This window comes from Manduca sexta, chromosome 27 (genome assembly GCF_014839805.1).
Source record: "Manduca sexta isolate Smith_Timp_Sample1 chromosome 27, JHU_Msex_v1.0, whole genome shotgun sequence".
Lineage (NCBI taxonomy): Eukaryota > Metazoa > Arthropoda > Insecta > Lepidoptera > Sphingidae > Manduca > Manduca sexta.
The window spans coordinates 18065571-18072394 of record NC_051141.1 but is presented as its reverse complement, the minus strand read 5'-3'; the positions used below and the strand labels follow the sequence as shown (position 1 = coordinate 18072394).

Genomic DNA, 6824 nt, shown 5'->3' with positions numbered 1-6824 from the left:
CAGATTTCTATTTGTTTCGGTCTCTTCAAAGTTCTTTAGGCAGTGCCAGGTAAACATCAAGAGAGGACTTCCAAAACTACTTTTCGCGTTTTTTTTTATTCGAAGTCCCAAAATTTCTCAAAACAGCAACGGGATCCTGGCACTTCCTAAAAGATGGCAGAAAGTCATCAATCAAAATGGCACATACTACCTATTCGGCGCTTTAATTATAACACTGGCACGTAACTAAAAAAATAACTAAGTTATTTTTCTGTAACGTCGTGGATTATCAAATGTTTATCAAATAGATTTGTTTTATTCATTTTCCAAAATTGTAGTGAACGCTTAAAGACGATCGCGTAGCAGTAATTGCATTATATCTTGCTGAGAAATCTAAATATCACGCTGAGGTTTGCGTACCATACCATCAAAAGCTATGATGAAGAATCCAGTGTCGATGAGAGGAAGGAAGGAGGAAGAGAAAGAAACGGTCGACCTCGTTCCCTTAGAACTCCAGCTATTATCACAGCTATCAAGGCGCGAATCGTCAGAAATCCCATCCGCAAGCAAATTAATTAATTCGGTACATAAAATATTACTCAGTTTCCTTCAAGTCCCGGTGCTAACTTTTCAGAGAATATCGTTAAAAAATAATTATAACCAATACTGCGAAACGCTTCCCATTGATGTAAGATGCACCACACGCATTAAATGTTCTAAAGAACCTCTTTACATGGTATACGATCCTGGTATATCCTAACGGATTTTACCCACGTGGTGAGACCTGTTGCGTTCCATTTTCGGCAAGTTAAAAACAAACAGTGAGTGCTTTTGATGTCTCGATTTAAAATAACTTTTTAAAATTTAAAAGTATCTCGAGAAGGTTTCTACTTTAAGAAAAATGTTATTTATTATAAGCCATTGTTATAAACACACTATTATTACAATTTAATAAGTATGTAGGTGTGTCTAAACATAACACAAGGAAGAATGCCGCTTAGTGCCATTTGCACAAAACTATTCGATTGCCTCAAATGAATGCAGGACAGAATTCATAAGCTGAAAAAGGCATGGTCGTCTCGCGTTTTTAAAAAAAATATGAAGATCGCAGTCAGTGTGCGACAATATGTCGGCTATATCTTTTAAAAGCTAGACCTCCTGAAAATGTGGCATTCAGAAATAAAACAAACGCTTGAATAGATTGTTTTTTTGAACAAACTAAAATTCATGTAGGCTCTTTCCCACAACTGCAGAAAATATTACTTGAGAATTCATCCCTTTCCTGCTTTATATTATGCTCAATAGATGGCGCCACAAGCAAATTACATCGTGCTATGAAATACATGATTCTCAAAATATATATAGACTGGCAAAATAATGTCGTTTAGGGACCAATTTTATTATAAGTTAATTAAGACGTGATCCCAGACCCATTTTTTTGAATTTTCCGATAAGGGTATAAATAGCGGCTCAAAAATTTTAATCTCCAAAGTAAAACTTCTACACATATTAATGAGTACCCAACGTTATCTGTGCTCTTCACTAAAAAAATATTTTCATGCACGGGAACGTGGGATTGAAATTTACTACTAATTATGTGCGTCTACCCTATCACTTAATATGTATGTCACTTGTCGGTTGTGAAATGTGTCAAGTTAGGCGTTGGAACTGCTCTACACGAACTATTTATTGTCGTGAATATAATACTATTTCCACCAGTTACTAAAACAAAATGCGAAAAAAGTAGTTTTTTGAAATTTCGCTTTGAGGGCTCCGCATTACTAATAATGAATTAATTTTAGCGTCTACTACTACTATTATTGTACAGTGTAGTCTCTGTAACTGACTTCTTAAGATTATGAACTCCTTGTAACATGCAGCTCTGATGCGGTCAATACTCGATGCCACGCCAAGTTTAAAAACAATATCTGCACTACGCATGCGTTCCTTTCAAGAACATCCATTGGATGAAATTTATGAATGAGTTCAACGTTGAATACGCTATAACTTATGATCCACAACTGTAGTTTAAAAAAATTCGGTTATATATCAACTAACGATAGTATTTATGAATAAATAAATTGCTTACAACAACATTCAATAACAACAATTATGTGTTCTGGGAGTTATGTTTTGTTTTCGGTCGTGTTTCGCGTCACTGTTTAATTCTCTGCCTGTTATGCTATCCTGGTACACCTGGGGGGTTCACTCGCGTGCTACATGGCTGGTACCTGTTGAATCCTCCATGAACACATTTTTTTAAAAGCCAATATGTCCACTACATCTTAAGATTATTATTATCATCAACGTTTACCATGGAGTGTCGTTAATTTAATGATTTTAAAATATTCTATGGATGCCATCAACGTTCACTGTTAATTATTTAAAAGAAATTCGCTATTTTTCAATTTCAATTTCAACAACTTTTTCCGTCCCATGATTCAACGGAGTGCGAATCAATTACCATTACCGTGACATTTAATCTCGGGACAACACAGGAGTCAGACGACCCATGCCCGGCCTGCAGTGGTGTTAGAAAACGACTCAGCGCACTACCCAAACCTGCATCACGCGACCAAAGGATTCGCGAAACACCAGAAGCTTGTTGTTGGTAACTCTCAGTTGTCACAATTCCTTGCATCCCACCCATGCAACAATAACTATTGATAAATACGCAGTTTACAGTATTCTTTTGACGCAAGGAGATAGAGGCAAGACAACCGGAGAGCTGCAAAATCACGCGTTAACAATAGCAGAATGAGGTCTGGAGCAACCACAAATAACAGCAAGCATGTTCATTCAATTCCAAATATTTAACGAATTAACGATGGTTTGGTTGTCAAATGCGGGCGAAGCCGCGGGGCAATAACCATTAAAAATATTATAGAACTTGACACTTCATTTATTGAATTAATTAAATACAGTGACGTTATTTTTCATGAAACTTGTGAATCAGAAAAAGAAATACTCTACACACACCAACTCCTTAAGATTATGAACTCCTCGTTACTGCAGCTCGAATGCGTTCAATACTTCAGGCGACGTCACAAGTAAAATGCAATTCTCAGTACGCCTGCGTATAGTTACTATTCAAGAGAACACCTGTTGAATGAAATTTCTGTGAGGACCACCTGTTGAATACATAACCTACAAATTTACAACGAGCGTTCTGATACAAATATTTTTTTAATTTATATATAAAGTGTACTTTATTAATTCCTTGAATCGGCTTATAATAAAAGGTTTAACAATATTTATAACATACAATCAATCGTTTACATTAATATTTTGAGAGGTATCCAAATAACAAAGCTATTTTCCGTCTGTTTTTAATTCTCTGCTTGTTATGCAGCCCTGGTGCAGTGACGGATTTCGCACACGTGAGCGGCACCTGTTGCTCCCAAACAAATTATAATAAAAGAGCTGTTGCCGCACATTGTTTTACTTCAAAACCTCTTATCTAAAGTACAAAGCTCGTTATATTCGTAACCCTAATCAATATTAGGTTATTGGACCGAAGATAATTTTAAACGGCTAAGATCTTTATACGGTTTTCGACAATCTCCAGAGGTTATCTGGAGTATTTCCGGCAAAGCATCAAAGTCCATATAATTATTGCAAAAGACGCATAAATATTTATTCATAGATGTTGCCAGATAAAACATACATAATAAACTGAAATGTATAGGTACCAAAATTGAATATCTTCTGAAAAAGATACACCGTTGTAGTATAATATCCAAGTTCGATTAAACAAAAACAGCTTCTTCTACTCTATGTAGGCAAGAAGCTGACAAAGCGAAAAGAAGCGAGTATATTAAAATCAGCAGAGATAAATACCATGCCCTATTCCCAACTGAAATGACTCCATCAAGGACCTCAATGTGCATGTATTTAAACCTGTATGTTGCTTAAAATTGCTCTGTTGTAGTAAAAGTTATTTACTTTTTCTCAAAAACAATAATATGCTGACCTTTCTAATGAATGCTGGTTATTAATATTTTGTAAATATAAAGATAAACAATAATCTTTACGAATATTTTTATATTGCACCTTTTTCCTGAACTTTTTAAAAACTGCAGGCATTCATGGATATGGATCTTTTCAAATTTCGTTAAGATATGAAAAGGGCAACATGCTTAAAAATGCATTCAAATAGGCGAAGACCGACAATCGAAACATGTTAATTTTACGACAAAGTTCTCAAATCAATAAAAAATATGATTTTTTAATGTTCGGTGACATTATAATATTTATTAAAATATAAGAACATAATATGTGAGCCGTATCATGTATTACTATGGACAAAAATACAAACTCACAAAACACCACAAAATACCTTTCTTCTGTATACAATTATCATAATTATGTCGCTTAGCAACAAATTTCATGAAAGGCATGAGTAATATACACTAAAAACTCAATTACATTGGAAAAATAATCTCCGTTGACGGCACGGAAAGTCTACAAAGTAGCTCTTGTTGGTGTCTATATTCTTTTGATTTATTATAAACAAAGATAAACATTAGCAAGCAGAAACAAACACCAATAAATATTCAAAAATCTTAAGGATCCATTAATATGATTAAAAAGCTGTGGCAAATCGCTTTTTAATGATATTCAGATTCCGTATACTCTTTATACGACCGGTGAGCGCTCTAGAGACAGAATGAACAAAACACCAATCCGTAGGACAAGAAAAAACTGGATAAAGATTAAAAAATATGTTTGAAAACTAGATTTGTATATCTTGTCACAATTTTTCGTAATTAAAATGCGCGTAATTTTATAAAATATCTAATAAATATTGGTACGTATCAACAGCAAAAAACAGAACCCAAACATAAATAATGAATGACAAACCCTAGAAGGAAACAAACAATATCAATTTACCATGGGAATGTTTCACTTTGTTATGAAACTTAACAAAACATGTGTATCACTTTGTAAAACTTGGGAAAGGAGTTATAATTATTCCGTTCGAATTACGTATTTTCGTGGTCTTTTCTGTACAAAATTAAAATATTTTTCTGTCGACATTTTTGTTTCGTTTCTTCATATTTTTAAACATGACATATTCGATATTCAAGGACAAGTTATTTTTGTTAAGCAATTCTTTTAAAGAGGCTATATACGTATTTTTCTAATAAATTCTCATTACAAAGGATGCGAGATCTAAACCATACAAAAACAGGAAAATGGAAACGAAAATGATGTAGAAGAAGACAGAATTCAAAACACCAACTGAGTCAAACACGAAGGACACAGAGTGAAGTGTATATTATCATTTGGAAGATGACTTATGCTATATGGAGTGGGGTGAATAGAGCCTTAATCAACCTAAATATGTGTAGCTTTTAAGTGATACAGTTGATTCTGATGAATGGTAAACCTCTTTCCAAAGCTATTTGTCTATGATTCCACTGAATCTGACATTTGTTAAAAACTTAAACTAATATTACCCTGAAGCTATACGAGGTGTGTTAAAAAATATCGGGTATTTTTAAATTTCGCTGGTTTTAGAGTCCGATTGTATTTTTTTTTGTTAAGATTATGTTTATATACATGTCCCTGAATTATGACAAAATTTCCAGCTATATTCATAGTTTAATTTGTCTGTGGCAGCCGTTAAAGTGAAACGTGATTTTATAAGCTTGGCGATTTTTGTTTGTTAAAAGAAATGGGTCAAAGAATTTATATCAAATTTTGCGCAAAAAATTTAATAAAGTGTAACAAAGTATGTGATATGTTAACAAAGGCCCATGGTGAGTCTGGTATGAGTAAAATAAGAGTTAAGGAATGGTATAAGCGTTTCTAAGATGACCGTGAAGACGTTGAAGAGGTCGAACGCGCCGGACGCCCCAGCACATCAACAACTGTTGGAAACGTGGAAAAAGTGAAAGAAATGATTATAAACGATCGCCAAATCACAATCAAAAAAGTAGCTGATGATGTTAACTGTCGATTCGCTCATGTCATAAAGTTTTCCAAATGTTTTGGGAATGAAACGCGTGACAATATTTGTTCCAAAATTGTTGAGCTAACACTTCATTGCTTGTTCGTGAATTTTTGGCCAAAAACAATAGTCTAACGATGCCCCAGCCTCCATATTCGCCAGACATGGCTCGATATGACATTTTCCTATTACTATAAATAAAAAACCATAAAGGCCCGTCTTTTTACAAGCATAGATGATATTAAAAGCGCATCGCTGAAAGTCTAGTTTAAGAAGTATTACGATGACTGGAAGATGCCCTGGCACAAGTGCATAGAATCTAATGGGGACTCTTTTGAAGGCGACAATATTTATGTAGACGAAAAATTTGTTTTTTTTCAAGAACTAAAATTTACAATTATTTCTGAACACACCTCGTAAAATGTTTAAAAGTTATGATTCTTACGAAGAATCTCATCTATGTCAAAGTTACCTAGACAGGAGTTATAACTTTTACATACATTAAAATATGAAGTTTTTGATATAATTTATGATTTTTATAGACTGTAAATAATTAAAGAGTATGAAAACACACCTGAGCGCACAGATTGAGTTAACCCTTTTGTCTCATATTTAACATAGTAAAAGTTTGCTAAAACAATATAAGGATGATCTGTCAAAATGACTCCTACTGACTGTATAGACTTTAATAGCTGTTAAAATATTATAGTTTTCGAGTCTTCAGTCTCACTTATACAATTTTTTATTTTCTGAACACTTGTCCTTTTACCATTAGCTTAAGTAGGTCGTGGCTATACCGTAAGGAGAGCCTCTACCTATGCACCCAATTTCTATTCCAATTTTGACTACAGCGTGTGACAATTTCAGACATTTATTCAACAAGCATTTA

General features: G+C 33.9%; 1 long non-coding RNA gene across 1 annotated transcript; it reads right to left on the bottom strand.

Annotated features, from left to right (window-relative positions):
* Nucleotides 1-251: 251 nt before the first annotated feature.
* Nucleotides 252-5063, bottom strand: LOC119190885. Its single transcript, XR_005113260.1, has 2 exons — nt 4873-5063; nt 252-3081 (listed from the first exon to the last, which is right to left on the bottom strand). It is a non-coding gene; the product is annotated as an uncharacterized LOC119190885 (long non-coding RNA).
* Between the last annotated feature and the right edge of the window lie 1761 nt (nt 5064-6824).